Raw genomic sequence first — 25,646 nt, forward strand, 5'->3', positions numbered from 1 at the left:
TGTTCCTTTAGACAATTTTACAATAATCTCGCGGATAGGACTTTTTTCGAGTTTCTCTTTTATTTTCGCTAATTTTCCTGGAGTACTTACCATACGTATCAAAAATCGTGTCATATGTTGAACTACTTTTCTATACAGGGTGTTGTATAAGTTTTATTATAAACTTTGACAAATGGTAGCTGGGCTAATTTCAATATGTTTTCTTATACAGGGTGATTCACAAATGGTAGACCAAAAATGAAACCTCGTATCCTTTGGTGAGTTTTAAGGGGAGTCTTTCCTATGAAGTTTTTATCTAGGAAGCTTCGTTAAAAAGGTACAGGGTGTTAAACTTCAAAAAATATTTTTAATTTTTTTAAATAATTTAAAAAGTAGTGAGTGAAATAATTTGAAATTGTGCACATGTATTTACGTAAACGTTGTCCAAAACCTGAGGGCTTTTCCTAAAATTTACATGCTCCAGTGGCGGAGATACAGGGTATGGGTCGCATACTTTTCTAAATAAAACAGTACGCTACTGCTATACGGTAATAACTATATTTGGTCACCATTTGTGAATTATCCTGTATAAATATGACTTGCGAGGGTGATGTGTCCAAAATATACGACCGAGTACGGATTATTATTCTTTTTATCTGTTACAGCTAAAAAAACGCCCGTCAAGTTCAAAACGGAGACTGTTCCGAAAATTGCGTCTGTCAAATCAACAAAATCCAAGGAATTAAAGCCAATAGTGTCCGACACAAGTTTCTGGGTCGACTACAAGGAACTATCTAGCCAAATAAACACGATAACAATTTATTTCAAGCCTTCTAGGATGAAAACCAAAATTCGAATATCCGACCTGACGGAAGAAGGGAAATGGAACATTGGTAAAACAAACGTGTGGACTATTTTGGAGAATCCCTTGACACCAAAGGAATGCAGGAACGAACCCATATACATCTTCTGTGAATCTGTCGATCCGAAGATTCTCGTGATAAACCTGGCGCAGACAGGATATACGAAAATTCTTGAGGATAAAAAGGAGGAAAAGACACCGATAGCAGAAAATATAACGGAGTGCGATTTTTGCCTGGCGGCGTTAGTGAAGAGGATTAAGGCTGAGATTACTAAAGAAGACTTGAGGGAGTACATCTCTGTAACAAAATTTGAGCCACAGCCGGTAATACATGAGAGACCCTGCTCCCACATTGTCCTGGAGGAATACGACTGGCAAACCGATGAGCTGGGGAAAACGGTTACGTTTCTAAACACCTACGGAACAAAAACAACTACTCTGGAGTTTGGGCCAGGTCGTACAGTACTGAAGCTATGGATCAAGTCCGACAACTCTCACGTTGTGTATATCTTTTCCGACGATCCCGTTGAGATCGGAAATCTTGAGACAATTCTGTCGTGTATGGCAAACGAGTCTATAGTTTTTGAAAATGCCTACAATGTGGTTGCTAACAGTTTCTTGAAGTTAGTACACGCTTTCGGTACCCCCGAATTTCCAGCAGAACTTAAAGAATTTTATAAATCCTATAAACCACAAGAACCTTTAACTAAAGCCGAGTCTATTGCGTTACATGATACATTTTTTGAATTACTGGCAGAACTCGTCGACTTCTCCATGGGTGTAGAGGAAAGGTACGCCTTGAGGCTTCTGCTATTTAGATGGGACATTAAGCCTGTTACAGTAACCCTTGAGGTTTTTAAATTATGCAACTGTTACGAAGACGACGATCTGGAGTACCTCAAGATACTAGAGAAATACGTTCTCAGGATACAGGCCTATTACAGGGGGGCGATTGAAAGGACTTTAATGAAGTACCAGGATCCGTCCTTCGAGTACCATAACGCCATGTTAGATAGTGTGCTTAACATTTGTGCAAATATTTTTTCTATGGAAAATAGATCAACCGGTTGTGCAAATATTATGAGAGCCCTGTTAGCGCATCCTAATCTCGATAAGATGAAACAAAAGTACCAATACTATCGCGATCTCCAGAACGTGTTGACGTTAAAACAATTCATACATAACGTAAAACTCGTCGAAGGCCAGTGGTCTCCCATATGCAGACAGCAGTTTTTTGTGAATTCAAATGAGCCGATTCCGGTTAAAATCAACTTGTTCTGTGACTTCGATCAATACGTTGTGAGGGTAATTGACAACGACACAAACATTGAAATTAAGCGGTACACAAACAACGTAGCAGTCGGTGATTATAAATCGAATGGAAAGGGATACACCGTTCTTTGCTACGCTTGGTCATCAAGTTCAAAGAGACTGACATGTAAGTTATGCTTTGCAACGAAAAAAGAGGTACAGCAGGATATCCTCACCATACCCAGAGTAAGCACCGAGATCAATTCCTTTTACGGAATGTATAAACCCAATATAAACAACAACATATGCGAGTACTCAGTCCACGTAAGCTCTGAAAATGCCCTGTTCTCAGCCCACTTTACCTGCAGCAATCCTGACGCGATCTTAAATTTCAAAGTATTCGATGACGAAGGAAAACTTCTGCAAACAGTCACCGGTAAGGGAGACGTGATACTTCCTGCAATTATGCTGGAATATCGAGAGACACTTACAAAGCAAAGAAGCTCAATAATAAGCATAACGAGCTCGAAGAGAAAGCTAAAAAAGCACTCGAAACGGCATCGATCTTTGCAATCACAGCAGTCTCATTCTAGCGCCTCAGTTCAAAACGTTTTTGGGCATGGGTCTCACGTGAAACTTTTAGAACATGAAACATATCACAAACATAAGCGCGACCTTAATGGTTCAGATGACAGTCTCGAGTTACTTTCCATAACTCGCGGTCATCACAATCGCCACTCTATTACTAGCATTGGGTCAGGACATCGTACCTCGTCTCGTCATTCACTGCATGGACGTGGACGATATCGGAAACATCCCGACTCCCATTATTCAATCAGCAGCCACGAGTCCGGGCGTAGGTCGGGTCACGGATCTCACCACGAAGAAGAAGAAGTTGATTTCACGGCACGTTGGGGTGCCAAGGGAAATCTTACATTTCGATCGTTCGCTGCATTCTACTTCTATGCTTCGTCACACCGCGTTGCGCCCGATTTCGACAAAATAGAGGCGCCTCCGAAGACCCACAAGCAGCCTTATTATGAGCCCCCTCCCAAGGCCAAGCCCGTTAAGAAAAAGGAAACGAAAATTGCTAATCCTACAGAATATAATATAGAAGTCAGTGTGATGGACGATTCGTGGCCCTTGACTTCCGAAGAGTGGAGCAATGTAGAGCATCCGGTACCTGATAGTCACCATTTAAATTTTATATCTTCTATGAAAGAAATGGTTCACCGATCCAGCAAGTAATTAATTCCAGGGCCTCCGTGGAATAATGCTGTAATCTCGACTGCGACGCCTCAATTTTTTTGGTATACAGATGACGGCCCATTAGAATATTTCACAGGCCACTTCGATTTCAATTTAAAAAATTTAGGCTTTGGCGTTTTTGAGGGTGTTCCCTTTAAATAAAATAATACCACTGTTGTAGCACTACCGGTTATACCGGAAGTAACGAAATTCTTTGGGGCCACTTTCTTTTTTGCAATTTTTTTTTGTTCAACTGTCTCACAAACAAAAAATAGTAGTACTACTAACAGTAGCAAGTCTACCTTGAAGTTCTATTCATGTTTTGAACTTCTCATGTACAGGAATATCTACAGGGTGAGTCAGTTTTTTGTGGTAGGATTTTAACAGTTTGTGAGATATAGGGTGTTGAAAACAAACTTTTTTAAGAATTTTTCTTAATATCTCTAAAATACCAACACATATTGAACTGAAATTTGGTATTAATAACACATTAGTTATGGTGAATAAAACAAAGATATCTGTTATCAATTTCACACACCAGTGACGTGCCTGAGGTGGGTTACTGCCCCTTTTAAAAAAATAATTCGTACGCCCGTGGATTTTTCTGGAAAATAACATCATTTCTAAATTTTTTAATCAATTCTAAACAAAACAGCTCTCTTTCATTTTTTTATAAAATGAACGGTTTTTGGTTAAGTAAATTCATTTGGCATGAAACTGTTCCAACGATATTGGTACCTAATACATTTGTGAATTAATAAGAAAAATATGATGTGCACTGAAAATCAACAAAAACGATTGAATGAATAATAACAGTTGATAGAGAATCATATTTTAATAAGAAATGTTCCTATAAACATAGGTCTTAAAACGCTTCGTTTGTGATATATAGGGATATAAGACCAATAGATATTAAACTGAAATTTGGCATGAAAAAACAAACACAGAATTTAAAGAAAGAACTAATTGACACACACGTTACACAATGTTTGCGTTCTTATGTTAACGTTATGACATTTAATCGTTTTTGTTGATTTTCAGGGTACATCATATTTTTCTTATTAATTTCACAAATGTATTAGGTACCAATATCGTTGGAACAGTTTCATGCCAAATGAATTTACTTAACCAAAAACCGTTCATTTTATAAAAAATTGAAAGAGAGCTGTTTTGTTTAGAATTGATTAAAAAATTTAGAAATGATGTTATTTTCCAGAAAAATCCACGGGCGTACGAATTATTTTTTTAAAAGGGGCAGTAACCCACCTCAGGCACGTCACTGGTGTGTGAAATGGATAACAGATATCTTTGTTTTATTCACCATAACTAATGTGTTATTAATACCAAATTTCAGTTCAATATGTGTTGGTATTTTAGAGATATTAAGAAAAATTCTTAAAAAAAGTTTGTTTATAGGAACTTATCTTATTAAAAAATGATTCTCTATCAACTGTTAAAATCCTACTACAAAAAACTGACTCGCCCTGTATAAACAGCTACAATGTAAAAGTAAGGTTTACAATGTTATTTCATGGAGGTCTACAATATTGAATACATTTATATAAACTATTTGGATTTGAAAGATATTGTCTCCAACATCGTTAAAAAATATTTTAGTTAAAAAGTCAATGGCAAATTATTTATGAAATGACTTTTTTTAATTTAAAATAAAGAAATTAGTCTTCTAACATAACTCTATATTAAGCATTAAGCAACAGTGGTAAGTTTTCCCGTGATTTTCAGGAAAACATGTCAATCTGGCATAGACATGGAATGTTATGACCAGCACTTTTTTTTAAGATTAAATGAAAGATATATTTTTTAAACTCCCAAAAAATTTGTACGACAAAAATGTTGATATTTTAAGTTTGTCCCCCACCCCAAATATGTCGATTTCGACATCAAAATGATTTCTTTGTTCAAAAAACTTATATGTACATTTTATTTTATAAACTATTGTAACTATTTTACAAAAAATGGTAACTGTAAAATGAATGCATAAATTTTTGCTGTTGATTTTTTAAATTAAAATTTGCAATCTTGTTTTGACAAACAGTTTACACATAGTTTTGTTCTTGAAAAACCAATTAAATCAATTTTAAAAATATTTTGAATCCTCGTGGGAAAATAATATAGGTAGTTCATGTAAAATTTGTTTCTTAGACGCCCGTTTTCGAGATACAATGTGTTGAAGTTGTTACTTTCCAAATGATTATCCTTAATTATCTTCAAATCGGTTAAAGATAAAAAGTCAAAATTTGTACACGAGTAAACATCAACTGTGCGTTAAGAATAATGTGCAAACGGTTTCTTTATGAAAAGTAGTGTCGCCGATGCAGGTAATTGGAGGAGTACAACCGGAAAAAAAATGTTAAAAGTTAAAATTTGTTATATTTCAAAACGGTTCTGTAAACTCTAAAGCTTACTACAAAAAAATATATAAACTTGGAAATTCGGTAGCATGTACCATTTTCGGGAAAAATGAAGTTGCATAGAAGCAAGTGGGGGACAATTTCAGCACCTACTGTAGTATTTCGAGTTTTGCTCATTTATTTAATTATGCAGCTGTTTTGTTCTGTATGTCTCCGAGTGTGTTTCCTAATATTTTCCTGTTCTTATAATTTTTTTAAGCATTCATGTCCATCAACAAATCAGTTCTTTCAACAATTGTTTATTTTAGTAGTGGTAGTGTTGTAGTTTACAAAATCTAAAATTAATTATTAATATACAATTAATTACCATAATTTGTTGATTTTAATTTACAAGTGTACAAATTTTGACATTTTTATTTTTAGCCGATTTAAAGATAACACAGCCACACAGAAAAAAAAAGTTGGGTGTACTTTTTATGCGACATATATTTTTCGTAGTAATTTGGCCTCCTGAACACGAATCTGGGGTCAGAATTGGCCCATCACGTCACAATTTTTTCCTAACCTCAAAAAACTTGTGAAAAATAGTGAAAATTGATGAAAATTTACTGGGAAAATTTGGAAAAAAATTTATTTCCACATCAAATAGTACATTTTTATGTAAAAGACTCTGCTGAATTCAAATCCACTGTCAGAATTGAGCTAGAACGTGTGGTTTTTTTTCTAACCTCAAAAAACCGAGCAGGAATCGCTATTTTCAAATTCTGAGCGGATTTTGACCAGATTTTGTATAAAGGGGTTTTTTGGGTCGCTGATTACGAATATGAATTCACATTGTAAAAATTCAAGATGGCTGATCCAATATGGCGGGTGTACTTTTTTGAAATCCACCGATTTCAGTAAAATTTGGCATCATAAGGATTGCTGGTTGATCTCACCTTCATTAATCACACATCTGGAGCCAGATTTTCATAAATCAAGGTAAAATTTGTAGGCAGAGTCATAATTTTAGGCCGAGTAGGCGGCATTTTTTCGGCAAAGTCACATTTTTAGATTGAAGGCATAAGCAGATGCAGTGATGTGCTGTGTGGCAGTAATGTGTCCTTTTCCTTGAACTTTAAAATTATTAAGAAATAAAAGCATCTAAATGCCATAGGAAAACTGCATAGTAGTTAAAAAAATCTGATTGGAAAACCATAAGCCCATGCACGACTAAATAAATGAAAGAATAAAGTAGAAACTTTTTTGTCTTGTCCCATGGAAACAAGCACATCACACTACACATCATTACATGTGTAGAGTCCTTAAGTCATTTTTTTAAGCGAAGTCACATTTTTAGACGGAGTGGAATCTTTTACCTTGATTTATGAAAATCTGGCTCCAGATGTGTGATTAATGAAGGTGAGATCAACCAGCAATCCTTATGATGCCAAATTTTACTGAAATCGGTGGATTTCAAAAAAGTACACCCGCCATATTGGATCAGCCATCTTGAATTTTTACAATGTGAATTCATATTCGTAATCAGCGACCCAAAAAACCCCTTTATACAAAATCTGGTCAAAATCCGCTCAGAATTTGAAAATAGCGATCCCTGCTCGGTTTTTTGAGGTTAGAAAAAAACCACACGTTCTAGCTCAATTCTGACAGTGGATTTGAATTCAGCAGAGTCTTTTACATAAAAATGTACTATTTGATGTGGAAATAAATTTTTTTCCAAATTTTCCCAGTAAATTTTCATCAATTTTCATTATATTTCACAAGTTTTTTGAGGTTAGGAAAAAATTGTGACGGGCCAATTCTGACCCCAGATTCGTGTTCAGAAGGCCAAATAACTACGAAAAATATATGTTGCATAAAAAGTATACCCAACTTTTTTTTTTCTGTGTGGCTGTATAATTAAGGATAACCATTTGGAAAGTAACAATTTCAACACACTGTCTCTCGAAATCAGGGTGTCTAAGAAAGAAAATTTACATGAACTACCCTTATTATTTTCCCATGAGGAACTTCAACACAAGTTTTTTTGAAACATGAACGGGACACCCTGTATACAATTTTTTTGTAATTGCATAAAAAAATGAATTTAAATTAGTCATATTTATTTTGAAATTTGAGAAGTTTAAACAAAAATTTTTTTATTCATATATTTTTTTTATTAAATACAAATTTTTCTTCTACATCATGTGTAAGTATTGAAACAATCGGACAATTAAATTCTCAGATTAATATTGCATTTTTTTTAATAATGACGCTTTTGTCCGACAGCTGGTTATAACCAACCATGTTGTCGTTAAATCGACATCTTCGGGGCGTCGGACTGCAAAAACTTCTCAAAAATTTTGTCGGACAATAAGATATTTTCATTTCAAATCTCATTACCAAACCCTCCCAGAAAAATCAGCTTGCTGGTTGTCACCAACCATAATGTCACCAAATCGACATATTTGGGGAGGGAGACAAACTGAAAATGGCCAAAATTTTTGTCAGAAAAATTTTTTGGGGGTTTAAAAAAATATATATTCCATTTAATCTTAAAAAAAGTGCTGGTCATAACATTCCATGTTTATGCCAGATTGACATGTTTTCCTGAAAATCACGGGAAAACTTACCACTGTTGATTTTCTTCGTAGTCAAATCTTAGGAGACTCGTCAAACTTAAGCTACACGCAAAGTTACAGCTTGCTGGTAATCATTTATTTTTTTGTACGTGGGCCCGTGGACTATCATTTTTCCATTACATTGAATATCATCTCATTCTTCTAGATTTTCTGTTCCGGTCTCCAAAGGCTCATCTTTCTGTCAAGAAGCAGGCGACACTCAATTTTATGGAAATGAATGTATTTACCAACAGCTATACCAGTATCTTTATTTCAGGGCATCCTTGAGATCAAAGCAATCCACTTCATCTATAAAGTCTGCTAGGAAAACTGCTTCTGCATTCAGCAAACTTGTTAAACATGGTGGGTCCTCTATATCCGTTAGTAAGCGTAATCAGCATCCGATGGAGAAGCCGTACTGGATCATGCAAACCATACTGAATCATGGAGAAAACGTCGATATAGGCAGAAATCCAAGAAGGGACATTGAAATGAGTTGTGTCAAGTCCAAATGGGCTGAACGAGATCCGGGTAGGACCAAGCGAGGTCAGCAACTCAGGTAATATGCGAAAAAAGAGGAAGAAACTTTGGTGCAAAGCAATTTCTTAGATCTTCTTGATGATGTATCTCAAGACACATGACAAGATGTGTGATTTTAGGTTAACGGTGCCTCATAGAATTTTGGCCAAGTCGTTCCCCCGACCTCAACCCGATGGGTTTATGAAAGATGTCGTTTATGAAGTTCCAATGTGAACAACTTTTAATACTAATCGTATTAAAAGTTGTTCACCTTGTTGTTGCAAATGGCGCAAAGCACTTCAGATTGAAATCACAGATTTGTTACCACGTTTGGTTCCTTAGATAATTCTTAAAATTAGTTTAATAAGATGGGATTGTCTAATATAGACATCAATTCGAGTGTAAAGATTAATTTTATTGAACTACAATTTCTCTGTTACAATTGAAATAATACACAGAGATAAAGTCTTGTCTTGTCTTCTGTTATGAACTAGATCTTGATTAGCTTTTCTAATATTTCAGGACGGAGTTTTTAAGAGATGTCATGATTCTAAATGAAGACCGGTCACTTTCAGAAGATATTTACACTAAAAAAAGCTTAATCAGGGAGGAAGTATCAACCTATGTCTTGCCTCCACTCGATTTGACCCCATATATGAACAAGGATCTTAGGGAAATAAATGACGATGACAGGTTAGATGTCCTAGAGAATGGAAGGAATGAACATATAAAAATAGGCTTCTTCTCACAAATTTCGACGGGATGACCATATCAAAAATTTCGAAATTACAAATTTCATAATCGAAACGATATGTGGACGTGTTGATTTGGTTTATAAGTTCAAGTGTTTTTATTGAATCCAAAATCTATTTAAAATAATTTCCCATCAGTGGTAGACGTAAAATGGATTAATTTTTGTTTTAGGATATTCAAAAATAGTGTTGCGCTGGAAAAAGATAATCGCAGAGAAGCGGCGTTGATTGAAGAGATTGATGAAAAGTGGAGAGATACATGTAATAGACTGGACGACTATGCGAACCAGCAGCAGATGAATTTAGACATTGTAAATAGATGGTACAACGGTAAATATCTTACTTTCTTATTTACCAGAGTAGTTTAGAAAACTCTTCCGAAATAAAACGATGACGGTTTATGGCCAATAGACTCTTTAAGTGAGAATACCAGAATTTCAAGATAGTACATTTTAAATATTAACAAGTATTATTTATTTGTTAATAAAAACAAATGTATAAGGGAAATAATTGTTAGGTTATACAATTTAGTAATTTTAATATTATTAACTACAATTAATTATTCAGTTTGTAGTACGTATACCTTATAATGCGATTTATTGCTTTTCAAAGAGTATGGTAGGTACCTACCTATATAAAGTGACGGTACGGCTAAAAAACACTCACTCATTCGTCCATGGCACTTTCTTAATAAAGTTTTAGGACTTTGATTTTGAAACCAACTGCAAAATTCTAGACGTCTGGGGAAATCAGCTGTTTCGCTTCAACCTTCGAACACTCTATATAGTCCGTCGGCACGCGCCTAATTAACAGGAGTTATGGGTAATTTGCCTATTTTTTAAAAGGTACCTAAAGTAAAGTTCTGTTTTCGACTTTCCGTCTTTATTAGTTCTCCCGAATATGTGGTTAAAATTAATGACATTATGACTGATGATTTTAGATGGGATGGATGGGAAACATTTTTTCGTCCACACCTATACTGTTTATGTATAACTTATCAATTTGTAAATATAACCATATACAGGGTATTAGTAAATAAGTGCGACAAATTTCAGGGGGTGATTCTACATGAGAAAATAATGGCAGTTTGAGATATTACAAATTAAAATCATTTTTGAATTCTTCGTTCAATTTGTGACAAAAAATCTCTCTTGCCTTTTCTTCGTATGGGGCGCCGTTTTGATGCAAAAAAATAAAACATCTTAACGTGTATTTTTTATTTCTTTAATACATTATCAAGAACTATCTAATACAATGGCATTAAACCAGAACAATAACAGAAAATAACACTAATAAAATTTTGAAAACGCGCAAAGCTTCAACAATTGTTCAAAATGACCTCCCTCAGACGTGACACAAGATTCAACTCTTGGCCTCATTGATTGTCGTATTCGCGCAAATATTCCTGGTATATTTCTTATTGTCTCACAGCCGACTATAATTCGATTCCTCAGGTCATTAACATTTTCAACGGGAGTGGAATAAACTAATGACTTAAGAAAACCCCAAATGCAAAAATCAAGAGAATTTAAATCCGGCGATCGAGCAGGCCAATGTTCCGTACCTCCCCTACCTATCCAACGATTTGGATATACTGTGTCTAAGTGATTACGTACATTAATGCTAAAATGGGCTGGTGCACCATCATGCATGTACCATAGGTGTTGTCTCAGCTGTAGAGGAATTTCTTCAAGAAGAACAGGTAACTCTTCCTGTAGGAAATTAAGATAAGATTCGCCTGTTAGTCGTTGTGGGAGGAAATATGGACCGATTAAATGATCATCAATTACCCCAAGCCATACATTTACGGAAAACTGATGCTGAAAATGAGCTTCAAAGATTCCATGGGGGTTTTCCTCAGCCCATAAGTGATTGTTATGGAAATTTCGTATACACTGTCGTCCAAAAGTAGCCTCGTCAGTAAACAAAACGGCATTTAAAAAATTAGGAATTTGAGCGATTTGATGATTAATCCATTGGCAAAAAAATAGGCGCGGAAAAAAGTCTCTAGGTAGTAGAGCTTGCACACGTTCAATATGAAACGGATACAATTGCTGTTCTTTAAGAATTTTAAATACAGTGAAGTTGCTTACATTCAATATGTTGGCAATTTTTCGAGTACTTGTTTCAGGTGACTCCGCAATTAACTCGAGAACTGCTTCTTCTAGTTGCACAGTTCGTACTTCTCGAGGGCGCCCACAGTCAACCGTTTGTTTCTTAAATGAACCATTTTCGCGCAAACGTTGATGAAGACGAGCAAATATTGTGTGATGAGGTACCCTACGTCCTGGATACAACTCAGCATACAATCGTCGAGCTTGCCGACCATTTCCATTACTTCGACCATAGACAAAATGCATGTCTGACAATTCCGCATTTGTAAAATTTTCCATTCTTTTCGATAAAAGAAAAATTAATTACTTATTAACACTAATGTTATAGCAAACTAAAAGCTTAATAAATTAATAATGACGAAACGCTAATTTGACATTTCTTAAAAATATTCGTATTTAACAGACAAATGTTGACAGTAGCCTACTAGGTAATGTATTAAAGAAATAAAAAATACGCGTTAAGATGTTTTATTTTTTTGCATCAAAACGGCGCCCCATACGAAGAAAAGGCAAGAGAGATTTTTTGTCACAAATTGAACGAGGAATTCAAAAATGATTTTTAATTTGTAATATCTCAGTGGCGTACCATTTTTTTCTTTAAAAAAATTGAGATTATTACCCGTACGCGCGCCAATGATGAACATAAAATTCTTAATTGCGTGTCAAAAAATGCGCAATAACTACCTCTTAAAACCCACCAAATTTCATTTGCACATCTCGACCGGTTTCAGAGCAATAAATTAAATCGTCAGTTTTTAAGAAAAACTTTGACACCCCGTATCTCGGAAAACGAATCATTTGCGGACATACGTTTATAAGCAAACTGCCATTATTTTCTCATGTAGAATCACCCCCTGAAATTTGTCGCACTTATTTACTAACACCCTGTATATGTCGCGAACAAATATTAAATTGTAGGTATTTTATAATAAAAATCTGTATAATGCTAATTTCATGATACGTCATGGACTTTTTCAGGGGTACGTAGAAAATCATACCGTATGATGGAGAACGCCATGAACATGAAAATTGCAGTTTATGAAGATCTGACAGGACGCAAATTCGTTCCGGAAATCATCGATTTAGAAAGGAAAAACAAAAATCGAAGTCACGTTTCAAAAGCATACACCTAATCCTATATTATATGTGTAGATACGTATCAAAATATACCGCAAATAGTTTCATCAGTTTCATTCTTTAAACTCCTCCTAGGGGAAGCAAGCACCTTACATTCTTATACAGGGTGTTTCTAAAATATTAAGATGTGCCCTAAAACGCACCCTTAGGAAGTTATATGCCCTTAAAAGGGCTCAAACAAAACTGGTTTTTTTCTGTTATTGACAAAACGATCGCAAATAAATAGAAAAAAATGTATGGGCCTTACATAACTTTTTACGTTAAATAACATGGGTTACTCCGTTTTCGGCCCGTATTTTTTTTACTTCTATTTTTTTACAATTTTCTCTACAGATTTATAAAATCTTAACAATTTTACGTAAAAAATATTATCTTTGTCCAAATCGATATTTCCAATGGTTTTCGAGTAAACTGAGTTTGAAAATTACTCTGCTCTTTAAGTTATTAGGCCAAAAATTACAAAAATCTGTTTACCATGGCAAATAAAAGACTGACGTTGCCACAACGCTTAACAATTTAAGTTATTGATAAACTGTCAATTGACCTTTGCAGTGTTTAATTAGTAAAAGTGAAAAAAAAACAGTTTTGTTTGAGCCCTTTTAAGGGCATATAACTTACTAAGGGTGCGTTTTAGGGCACAAGTTAATAGGAACTTTTTGGCTTATTTTAATGAGTTATAAACGCAGCAGAAGTTTGGAACCCTATTTTAGAAACACCCTGTATAACAAGACAATATCCGATCTTATTACGGTAAAATACTTAATAAAAAATAAATATAGATACCAATGCAGAATCTAAAACTAATCGTATAATTTCTTTTCTCCATTAAATTATGACCAAAACAATTTTCTACTGAATATTTTATTGCTTCTCTAAAACAACCTTATTAAATTCGCTATTAACTGCTACTTATGTTGGTCATTTTACATACTTTCAACCGCAAAGCTACCATCTCCTTGATACAATTCTGAACAACTAGTCTCGGAAGAATGTAGGTAAGTAAAGTAGAGAAATGTGCGTAAAAAATGCAAACGTTGCCTGGTACTTTATAGTTAGTAATAGAATATTAAATGACCATAATAACATTTAAATTACGAGTTACAACCGAGATGTGTTACGTCTAGAATTAAGGAACTACTGTTACGAATTCATAAATTACCGTTCAAAATATCCACAGGGGGGCGCTTTTTTTTCGGAATTACGTTCTCTCTAATTCCTCCGAAATTTTTCGTGGTAACGACACTGGTTCATCTTTTGGGAAACGGTAACTGTTTGTTTCGTTCTTAGATATTTTGTTCCCTTGATCTGTTTTGCTTATTTAACTGTTTAAATGTCGTTCATCAACTGTTTTCTGTGACAGCAGTCTAGGAAATACTAACTGCTTTAACCTTTAATTTAGATCAAGTCTGCCTAAACGAGATATTCGTAGTTATCACTTTTGCTGTCGCTCACACAAGCTATCGCTCGAGGTATACGAATTTTGTGCATGATGTTAAATGCGAGCGTTATTTCCGTAGAGTTTTCTATACGTTTGCATAATTCCTCCAATGCAATATAAAACCACAATGTGTTCATTTTTTGTATTAGACGAAATGAGAAAATTTGTGACTAACGTTAGTTAGGTAAATGTTGACAAAATGAACATTTGAAAAGGCATCAACACGAATAATTTAAATGTGTAAACATTACAAACCTACAGTAATAAATTTGCAATGGGTACGTTTACGATTGGATTAAATTGTATTTTTGATGAACCCGTCAAGGGCTAATAAATTTTTATGTGGCCAAAATGGGACATTTTATCTGTAAACGACTGACCCTGATTTATACTGCGTCAACAGCAATGCCGGAATTGGTACGGTGCCAGGAATGTGAAGTATTTGTTAAATTCAAACAACTCTGGCAGCCCAAACAATATTCTAGGGCCTGTTTGAATTTAACAATTCGATATGATATTAAACATTGCGAATAGTTTTAAAAATAGAATAGAAATAGTTTGTTTGATATCTCTCGCATTTCCATACAGATTTCAGTTTGCCAAATATATACATACGTTCTCCGGAAACAAACAACATGGTATCATATACACGGTGTTTGAACTTATTAAACGTCAAAATTTTTATCTCGCAAACAGTTGGTTTTATCGATAACAAACAAACATACTTTTTTCACTTAAAAATTTATGAAAATATTAAACACAGCTGTATATAGGGTGCACTTTTGAAAAGAGATCCGTTTTTTTAGGAATTCCGTTTGGATAAAATCACTATTTCAAGATATTTTACGAAAATAACATTTTTTATCTAAAGTGGTCTGTCTGTAATAGGAAAAAAATTGATATGCTAGTAAGAAACGTATTACGGTAGTTCTTGATGAAATTAAAAAAATCATTTATATGAATTATTTAGTTAAATTATAGATTTTGTACGCCATTTTGAAAAAATGAAATAACATTTTACCGACGTCAATTACGTAACTGCAAACTGTAAGTTAAAAAAATTATGGGGTTACAAATAGCAAAATGCGTTGTGCGAACTTGTTCCAAAGATCTGTTTACGTCCTGATCCGAATCATTTTATAGCAATAAGTCCCCGCTACTGGTTTATAAAACGCATTCAATGCTTTCCCTAATCGCATAGCTATTTGGCTTTACCAATACACCCTGACATGCTTTGTCCTGAGAAATTGATGTCCTGTGTTATGTTACCCTCCGACTATTTGATATCTCCTTTCTTATGTCCAAATCGGTCCTTTGTGGGACGCCATCTAATACTGTTTAGTCCCTCTGTTGTGAGCCCGTTCGAGGATTTTCTTGCGTCGGACGGATACACGTCATTGGAGAATGACCCATGCCTTAATGTGTCAGTTTTCTGATAAGGAGCTTTTCTTTGGACCTTTTATGTACCGCTGATATTCGTTTAGGGCTTGGAAGTTTTTGTCCTATGACTCAGTGATATTTTATGCTTTCAGTAAATTGACGATGCTGTCTGTAATAATTATTTGTGAAAGGACAACTGAGTAATAATAAAGGTACAAATTACAGAGGAAGAGAATGCTTGTAACTTTTAAACAAAAACGAATCGGACCCAAGTTCATGTAAGAAAAAATATTTGAAATTAATTATGATGAAATTATGAAAACAAATTTTTTTAAGTCCATAAGTCTAAAAAAAAAAACTAAAATTTACAATTTTTTTTTCGTTGATTTTCTTATGATTACTCAAAAACTGCTAAAGGAAAAAAAATTAAACTACAGATCTCAAAACTAGACACTTGAAGCTTCAATTTCTTTATTTTTTAATTCTCTCTACGACCATTTCCCTCCGAGTTACAGCTGTTTGAAAATCACCCAAAATATTGCGATTTTTTTAATATCCCTTAATTTCTGTGCCTAGCGTATATGAATGTCATGGCTAACGATAGAGTTTGAAACCAATTTCCTTCAGTTGATTAAAGATTAAAATATTTTCTCTGCATTTTTAGAAAAATAAATACCTACAGTATTTATGTTTTAGATTTCTGAAAAACATTCTTGGTAGGTATAGACCAGTGCTCAAGTCTTCAAAAATGGTAAAAAGTGAAAAAAAGTTATGGTAGGATGAAACCCATTGGAAAAGGAAGAGAATATAACAGAAATGAAAAAAAAAAAATTTACGGGCGATCTGAGGTCGGGAAGGGGAAGGGGGTGTTTTTAAGGGTAAAAAACGGTTTATCTTGATTTCCGGAAAAACTACAAGTCTTATGGAAAAAAGTTAAATAGCAAAGTTGTAGGTAAAAAAATGTCTACAACTTTTGTATTTATACTTTTTTCACATAACCTCAAAATTTATGTGAAATATTCAAATAACCAAGTTTTTGTTTTTTTATTTTTATCTTTTACAAACAAATTTTTTTTTTCACGAAATTTGGTGAAAACTTACCTATTTATGTTCCAAACACGCTGTAATTTTTTTGATTTGAAATAATTATTTTTTCACCTTATTTTTACTTAATATCGAAAAAGCACCCTAATTTTCAATCGAAAATTCTCACGTCAAAATATCTGCTTTTTTAAAAACGTCGGTGGGCTTTTTCTTCGTTGAAATCTCTACTTTCTGATGGTGTAAAAAAATATATACATTACTATGGTAAGTTTTCTCAGGAAATGCAAAGAAACGAACTAGAATCCGAAAATTTTTTTCTAATCATTATGTACAATTTTGAGCTATTTATTAAAATTTACACTTTAATTACTCGAAAAACGTAAGATTCCATGTTACATTGATAAACAAAAAAATTACAAGTCGAAATATACTATTATAATTAACAACCAAATAAGTTAATAAAGTTAATATTTAATAAGACATCTACAATATTTTGAGAAAGTTGTAGAATCTTCTTTCGTTTCTTTGCATTTCCTGAGAAAACTTACCATAGTAATGTATATTTTTTTTTACACCATCAGAAAGTAGAGATTTCAACGAAGAAAAAGCCCACCGACGTTTTTAAAAAAGCAGATATTTTGACGTGAGAATTTTCGATTGAAAATTAGGGTGCTTTTTCGATATTAAGTAAAAATAAGGTGAAAAAATAAATATTTCAAATCAAAAAAATTACAGCGTGTTTGGGACATAAATAGGTAAGTTTTCACCAAATTTCGTGAAAAAAAAATTTGTTTGTAAAAGATAAAAATAAAAAACCAAAAACTTGGTTATTTGAATTTTTCACATAAATTTTGAGGTTATGTGAAAAAAGTGTAAATACAAAAGTTGTAGATCTTTTTATTACCTACAACTTTGCCATTTAACTTTTTTCCATAAGACTTGTAGTTTTTCCGGAAATCAAGGGAAACCGTTTTTTACCCTTAAAAACTCACCCCCTTCCCCTTCCCGACCTCAGATCGCCCGTAAATTACTTTTTCCTTTCATTTCTGTTATATTCTCTTTCTATTCCAATGGGTTTCATCCTACTACAATTTTTTTTTGGTTTCAAAAATTATCGACCCTGGTCTAGTACCCCAATCAATCCTAATAAAATCCTGTTAAGCTATTCCAGTTATTAAGTTGTAAGATTTAGCCTTATTGTCATGCTGATTGAAACTTAAATTCCCCGATAGCTATAACAAGCCGAAAAGCAATTGGGAGGATCATTATACGCATTTTTTTTAATTAGACTATCTAGAAGATAGTAGCAATAAGAGCATTGTATTGTACGCCCGACGTAGATGCTAATCGAATTGGCCGGGCTGCCTCTCGTTATACACAATTAGCTATCTAATCTGGTATATGAAATAAGCATTAATTGTTCTTGAAAACTGAAAGTCATCGGTATATTAGAAACCTAAATGGCATATTTGCTCGGTTGTTGACTTGTTTATAGTCTTTCGCATAGTTCCACGGGAAAACAACCGGCAAAAAATTGTTGGGCTGGTAAGCTGACTCATCGCCGCTAGTGGATATTGACCGACGAGATGGATGGTCTGCAGAACTAAAAGAAAATAATTATTTAGTTGCGATACTTGTTTGACTATTTTCCTGTTTCAATCCGATAAACAATGATCATGCAGGTGGCAGCGAAAATATTGTCAAAACTGATCGGATGTCATTCCCGCGCTTTCACACAAGACCGGATTTCATTTTGTGCGTATAATTCGCGGTTCAAATTTGTTGCTGAACACGAAAGAAAATAGTAACAACATACTTTGTTTTGAATTTGTTAACAGTACCAGTTTTAACGTTGATAAATGTGTCTCTGTCTACCTTTATGATCACGCCGTTACTGCATGGAACAGTTTACTTCGTTGGAATATGTAAAGTGACCATAGTCTTTTTCACCTAAACTAGTTCAATGCACAAACTATACAGTGACAATTGCTTTTTAATGATTTTCAAAAATATTTAAAATCTATCAGATTAGTTTTTTATTCATTTTAAGGACATTCTCTTCCATTGTATGTTTATTAAATATGAAACGGAAATAAATATTTAATGGCCTTATATTACAAGATGTTATCATCTACTTGCATTATAGAAGGATTCTGCTGGGGCAAATGTGCTATTAAATCCTTATAACTCATCAAAACGACTTAAAACTAGTCTAAGAACCATAAGCTACCGTCGTTAAAAGCTTTTTAGGAACTTATTTGAGATTAGATTAAGTACTAAGCAACTTCTTTGATTAAAGCTGGATTGTTATGTGTACAGGGTAATCACGTAAAAATTCACGAACCGCTTTTTCTTCGTTACAGTTCAAAATATGAAAAAAATGATCTGTTATAGAGTTCACGTAGCAAAATACCCGATTAAATGAAAAAAGTATTAATTGTAAGAAAATTTTTCAAGTAAATAATTATAAAAGTGAGACAATTTCCAGGCAATGTAAATTTTTTATACAAGTATTTTTATAAATATTATATATAAAGATTCCTTTCTGTGAGCTTTACTTTGATGTCGGCTAAATGGAAAACAAACATCAAGAGATACTAAAAAACAGCCCACAAAGATTTCAGACTATTAGATTTCAATGACATACTACGTTCATTTTACACATTCCAATGAAGTAAATAATAAGCAAGCATACACCCCTGATAAACATGTGCAATCGCTGCAAAGCGATTGGTCGAAACGAAGAGAGCGGCATTCCCTTATCCATTTTGACCAATAGTTTTGCAGCCCTGATCATTATTTAGTGCTTTCCAATATGTAAAATGAATTCGGTTGTTGGATGGGTTGGATTGAAGATAGCAAGAAGCGCTATCATTTAACTAAATACTCTGGATTTTTTTTACAATTTCTAGTAAATTTTTACTGATTTAGCAATCAGCTTTTATAGAAATTTTTATCACCCACTAAAAATAAATCTTCTTCGTAAATACCCATATATCTTTTGCTAAGCAAGTACTACATGAAGACGGTCATAAAATTTACATAATCCAAGCTGCTCCTTGTTTATATATTTCAGCGCAATAAAATACTCGAACTGTTAATTTCAATAAATCTGAAATTCAAACGCGATCGGGATTAGCTAAACATCTCCTCAGTTGGTATTCGGGATTAATTGCGAACTTATTGACAGTTAAAACTGTAATAAACCAACTTTGCGAGCAGTTTATGATTTAGTATGGAAAACGGGGAATAAATTATCTTTAAAGTTCCAAACTTTGGATTTTATTATTTTGCATACCACTCTAAGAACATTAATTCTTATAATGGGGAGGATCTCGGGCAATTTTCGGCAATAAAACAGAAAAATGGATAATACCAATAAAATTTAATGCCCAACTTTATACATGAAATTTATTAGAGCCCGGCAATATTTTAAAATGGATTAGAAATTCAAGGTTGTTCAAGCTCAGTATATTTTTAATATTCTTTGTATCCTAACTCCCAATGTAACGCCTATGGACTCATTAGCAGTCAGATGACAGATGGTGAAAGATCGTAAAGATCAGCAAGTGAATGTTGAAGATGTAGTGTTGGAAAATCTTGACGAAGACCCCACAATTAGTACTCGATGACTCGCATAGCAAGTAGGAACCTCATCTCGTACCGTACATCGCATCTTTAGACGAAAGCTGTTGCACCCCTATCATTTGCAACCGGTTCAACAGATTTTACCCCCTGATTGTGATCAACGAATGCGCTTTTTCAGATGCTTTTTACGGCAATGTGTCAATCAAGTAGACTTTCCTGCTTATGTTTGTGTAACAGATGAGGCGACATTTACCCGTGATGAAGTGAATTTCCATAATAAGCACATATGGGCCTATGAAAATCCTTACGCGATTAGGGAAACACATTTTCAACATCGGTTCTCGGTAAATGTTTGGGCTGGCATAATAGGCGATGTATTTGTGGGTACCCTATTTCTTTGAAGGACGACTAAATGGACCAAAATTTGCTGACTTTTTGGAGAATCGGTTGTCAGAATTATTGGACGATGTGGCATTACAAGTTCGAGCACGCATGTTTTATCTTCAAGATGGGGCTCCCCCACACAGTACTCGAGAAGTAACGACATTTTTGAATGAAATGTTTCCTCAGCGATGGATTGGACGCTTTGGTCATACTACTCAACATTTATATGAGCTTCAGTTCTGTTTTCTTTTATTTTATTAACTTTATTCATCTTTATATACCTCTAAATGGCAATTTAGTAGCTTATTTAACTCCCTACCTTGAATATTTTTTTATTTGGCGCGGTTCTTCAGCAAAGAATCACACACTTTTACTATATTAAGCGTCTTAAGCCTATATTCGTCCTGGGACAGAACTTTTCAGGGGCTTAGGCTTAAAAGTAATCTTAAAAAGGGTGTCGACGTTGCTCTAAAACAGATATCCTTCAGAAAAGTCCAAAGATAAATATACTATGGACGCATTTCAGTCCTGAAAAAAAAACTGTACTTGTATAAGCACTTTACGTGTGGGAATAGAAAAACGTATAAGCCTGTTCCATTAAATAGTGACCCGAAACATTTACAGCGGTAATATTTTACTCGGCTTCGGTTTCAGTTACGCAGAAGAGGATCTAAGATAGAGCATTATGCGTCATTAGCTGGTCGGCAGGTTTTGTCAAACATTTTCGAGAGCTAATTACAATTTACGATGAGAAGTATAAATACGCGACTCATGGTAGCAAATCAATAAGCCGGTGGCAAACACATAAATCCTCGGTAAGTAATTGCGGAAGGGCATGAAAAATACCTCAAGGAGCCGCTTTTCTTGTTTACTCGCCGGAAAAAACTGCCACGGGTGAAAATAATTTGCATCCAAGGAGATAATTATAATAAATATTTACACAACAAAGCGATGTTATAGATTCTCGCGTTTGTTCATAATAATAGCAGCGGTTTAATCTTGAGTGAAAAAAGTAAAGTTTCTGGAAATAAAAAGTGATACAGATCTTTGTAATAACGAAAATATGAAATTTTATGACTGCTTGAAGCTCTATTGGGTACGTCGCTAACTAAAGGACTATATCTTAAAATATGTTTACGTAAAAAACTTTTACTTTTTTATAAAATAAAAAAGTAAGCCCTCATTCCACTTACAACAGCCGCCAAAACCTTTTTTCGAACAACCACTATTACCGCCGTAAGACTCTGTAATATACACGTGTTCATAAATATGCATACACCTATGCAATGCAGTATTATCTCCGATTCTTATCGGTGTTCCCAACACTGACAAATTCACCATAATCTTCTGATCCGTTATCTCTAGGCAAAGTAGGTGTTAATTTGACAGTGGCAGGAATTTGGACACAAAGTAGGGTAATTTTCCTGCTAAGAATTGCCTGTGAAGAAGTTTCAAGGTTTATTTCATTTGAAATCCAAAAATATATCTTAACAAACTTATTGTTTGGCGTAACTTATAAACCTAACAGGTGGTTTGTTGATAACTTATTTTAAATCTCTGATGTAAATCTCTTTACAAACGTGGAAATGATTTTTCCAGTGATAAATCCACATTGTTATATCAAAATATATGAAGCAGAATCTAAACCAAAAAATATACATTAACATTACTTATGAAAAAAAATGGAATATGTTGGGAATCGCTGGAAGCAAGAGGGAGTGACATGTCGTGACATGTCGCAACTACGAATTGGACCGCTTCGTCTTATCCATCTTGCAGGATTTGTTATTTACGTATTCTAGTACAGCAGGAAACAATGAGGCAACACTTACGTAGGTACGTCGAAAAGTACGTATTCAAGAAGGTCTTTTGATTTTGTATCCTCGGTATTGAACAAATTCGCATCCATTATGACCTTAACACAAAGCCTCCCGCACCGAACCCGATTATAAAAACATTAGTCACATTAACTATTTAACTATTTAGTTACCATCTTAACAAGTGTCTAAGTAATTAAAGAACACTTCCTGAAGATAATAAACACTGGCGTCGCGGTATAGAACAGGTACCTAATAGCGTTTCGCTATAATGGGAATATATTATATCATAAATCCTGAGCGAAAAGAAACTCTCACAAATTACTACGAGAACACTATAAACTCACCAGCAGACGGTCTGAAGCACAATGGAAGAATTAAGGAGACCGATAATGAAATAAATTAAGCACCATTGTGTCGGACGGACGTTTTCTGATTAATTTATTAAGATCAAGTAAGGTATTATTTATATCTATAATAATCCAATTCGAATACAATTCCCTTCTTTGGGATAAGTATCTGAGATGCGAACAAGTCGATTTAATTCTGCGTCTTCTTGTAAATGAATTTCTTGAAAATGCTTTGCGATGGAGAGGAATTCCGATGTCAAGTACTTGGTTCAGTTCTGAATTAATTTTATTGTCTGTATTTTACTGCGTTGTCTGTAACAACAGTGTAGCCCTTTGCCTAAAAATAGGACGACAAGTTTTGGGCATTATTACTTGTAAAATAACTGGAGGTTCCGTTATATTTTAATTAAATTTCTATAAGCTGGTTCGTCAGTGACAATTATGTGATTTTTTAAGTTGGGCTGTCTTTCAATTAAACTAATTTCCTCACAAAACTGTAATCTTCTGTCTGTGCCATCTGTCTATAGTTCTTGTAAGACGTTGAGTTTGTAAGGATGCTACCTTTGCGACTTTAGAGTTTTGTGAACTGAGGACTTTGACAAGTTGCCGTTGGTCGAGATAGATCTAATACATGAGTGAGGATTTTCACTTAACGGTGAGCATCATTTTGATTGATGCGTCATTTTCGCTTAACGTTATTCGCCTTCCTGATCCAGGTAAATATTTTATAGTTCCGGTTTCTTCAAACTTTTTGGATATTTTACTAAACTTATTCTAGTTCGACTAATTCTCTGGTCTGGATACTTATAAAAGTCGCATACCTCCTGTTGACCAGGGATTTTATCTCCGCATCAAATCATAATTAAAATTTCAATTCTCTGTTTTTCGCTTAAACGGACTGGAACAAAAATGATTCACTTTATACCTAAGGTACTCTGGTACTTATGTGTTTGTCGGTGTGTTTCTTATTTATATAAAGAAGCTTTAAAATAAGTAGAAAAATATTAATAAAGAGTAGGTATGTTTTTTAAAGTACAGAAGAGACTATGATTGTTTGAAGTAGTCGCCAGTACGACATCAAAGACAAATTTATCCAACATTTTTGATGAGCAAATATTGTATTTAACGTCAGATACTACCATCAGAAAGTTGTGAAGCGCTACTAATAAACACTCCAGTCAGTTTACGTTATGACATAAAGCACGAAAAAACGGGCAGAAGAGAATATTATAAATCACACGCACAGCATTACATAAGCCTACATTGTAATAACCTTCGTAGGGTTCTCTCTTCATTGCTCCGCTTGCAACCAACACATAAATGTTTCCACCGTATTTGTTGATTACACGAAGATTTATTGTATGAGGCCTCGCACTGGGAAAGCTGTGTTCCATCATTTCCACAACATGTGTAGTTATTCACCTGAGGTGATGAAGGCATTCGTCAGCACATCACGTCAAGTCACTCCTCAAAAAAATAACGAAGCTTAGCTGGTAGTTAAAAGCTTTTTTGTTTCATTTTATCCCCCTTTTTTACCCAACATTTAAAAGTATACTGGTTAAAAATTTAGTAAGCGATTGGGACTTTTATAAAAGAGAGGAAAATTACTTTAAAACAATATGTAACAAAAGTCGAAACGCGTGGAACATATGGGCCAATTCAGACAGTAAAATATTTCGGTCAACAATAATTATTGAAAAGTTAAGGGTTTTCAAGTAGGTTTAGCGTCGCCATAAAGTCGTCGAGACACTAGTGCCTTTTGTCACCGAAGTAATAAATTTAAAGCCGTCCTTCGGAGAAGGCCTCTTGAAATTTAGCAATGTTTTTGAACAAGTTGACTTAGACCGTCCGAGCCATGTGTTGAGCATCCGGTATCAACGGTTTAGCTCATGGTGAGGGGGGAAAATCGATATTTCTAATAACGCGCGAAATACATTCGTAGACGTAGGAACTTCAAGATATTTAAATAAGTTGTTAGAATGTTGCGAGGAAAATAATAATAGATCAAATAGTTGGTTTTTAGGCGGATTTTCCAAGCTATTAAGAATAGATTAAATGAGACTGGCTAATCCGTCATGTGATGCTATACGGAGTCATGAGAGGAAGGTGTAGAGTTACTCGTAAGTTAAGTTTAGTCACAAAATTATTTATTCAGTTGTAAATTCAGTCAATTAGATAACTATTAAAATGTATAGTTATGCCAAAGCGTCCCAATATTCAGGGATCCCATCAGTAAGATAAGAACCGAAACTTCGGAACCCACGAAATGGGCGTGTCGAAGTGCCAAGTCGAATTCAGGAGAGATCTCCGAAAAAGGCAGAATAAAGTCTTTCCAAATTTTGGAAAATATTATAGCGTAACAACTTTGGTCATATTCTCGCAAGACCTTACGTCAAAAAGTTGATTAAAAAAGACCATAAAGCCACTCTTGGTGTGTGTCTAAGACATCCCAATTGTTGTGATGCTAAAGTGTAACAATGGTAGCTTTTACTATCCAAGAATTGTGAGGGTCGTGTTAAAATTGATGTAGAATTAATCTTTAAATCGGCAGATACTTAAGATTAAGGTCATTAGTTGTACTGTCAAAGAATATTCAACATTCCTTTATTATGTTTAAAGAATAAAACCTGCATTGTACAACATTTTTATACAGACTATGTTTATTGCAGATGCCTTCTTATTAACCTTCGACCCAGCCGCACATAATCTGATAAGCGTTGAATTGATACAGATGTAGCCAAGTTAGTTAGATATTCTCTGGAAATAATACCTAACGAGGAATTTGTTACACTTATTTCAGGTACCGGTGCG

Source organism: Anoplophora glabripennis, unplaced genomic scaffold (assembly GCF_000390285.2).
Source record: "Anoplophora glabripennis isolate ALB-LARVAE unplaced genomic scaffold, Agla_2.0 scaffold1, whole genome shotgun sequence".
Taxonomy (NCBI): Eukaryota; Metazoa; Arthropoda; class Insecta; order Coleoptera; family Cerambycidae; genus Anoplophora; species Anoplophora glabripennis.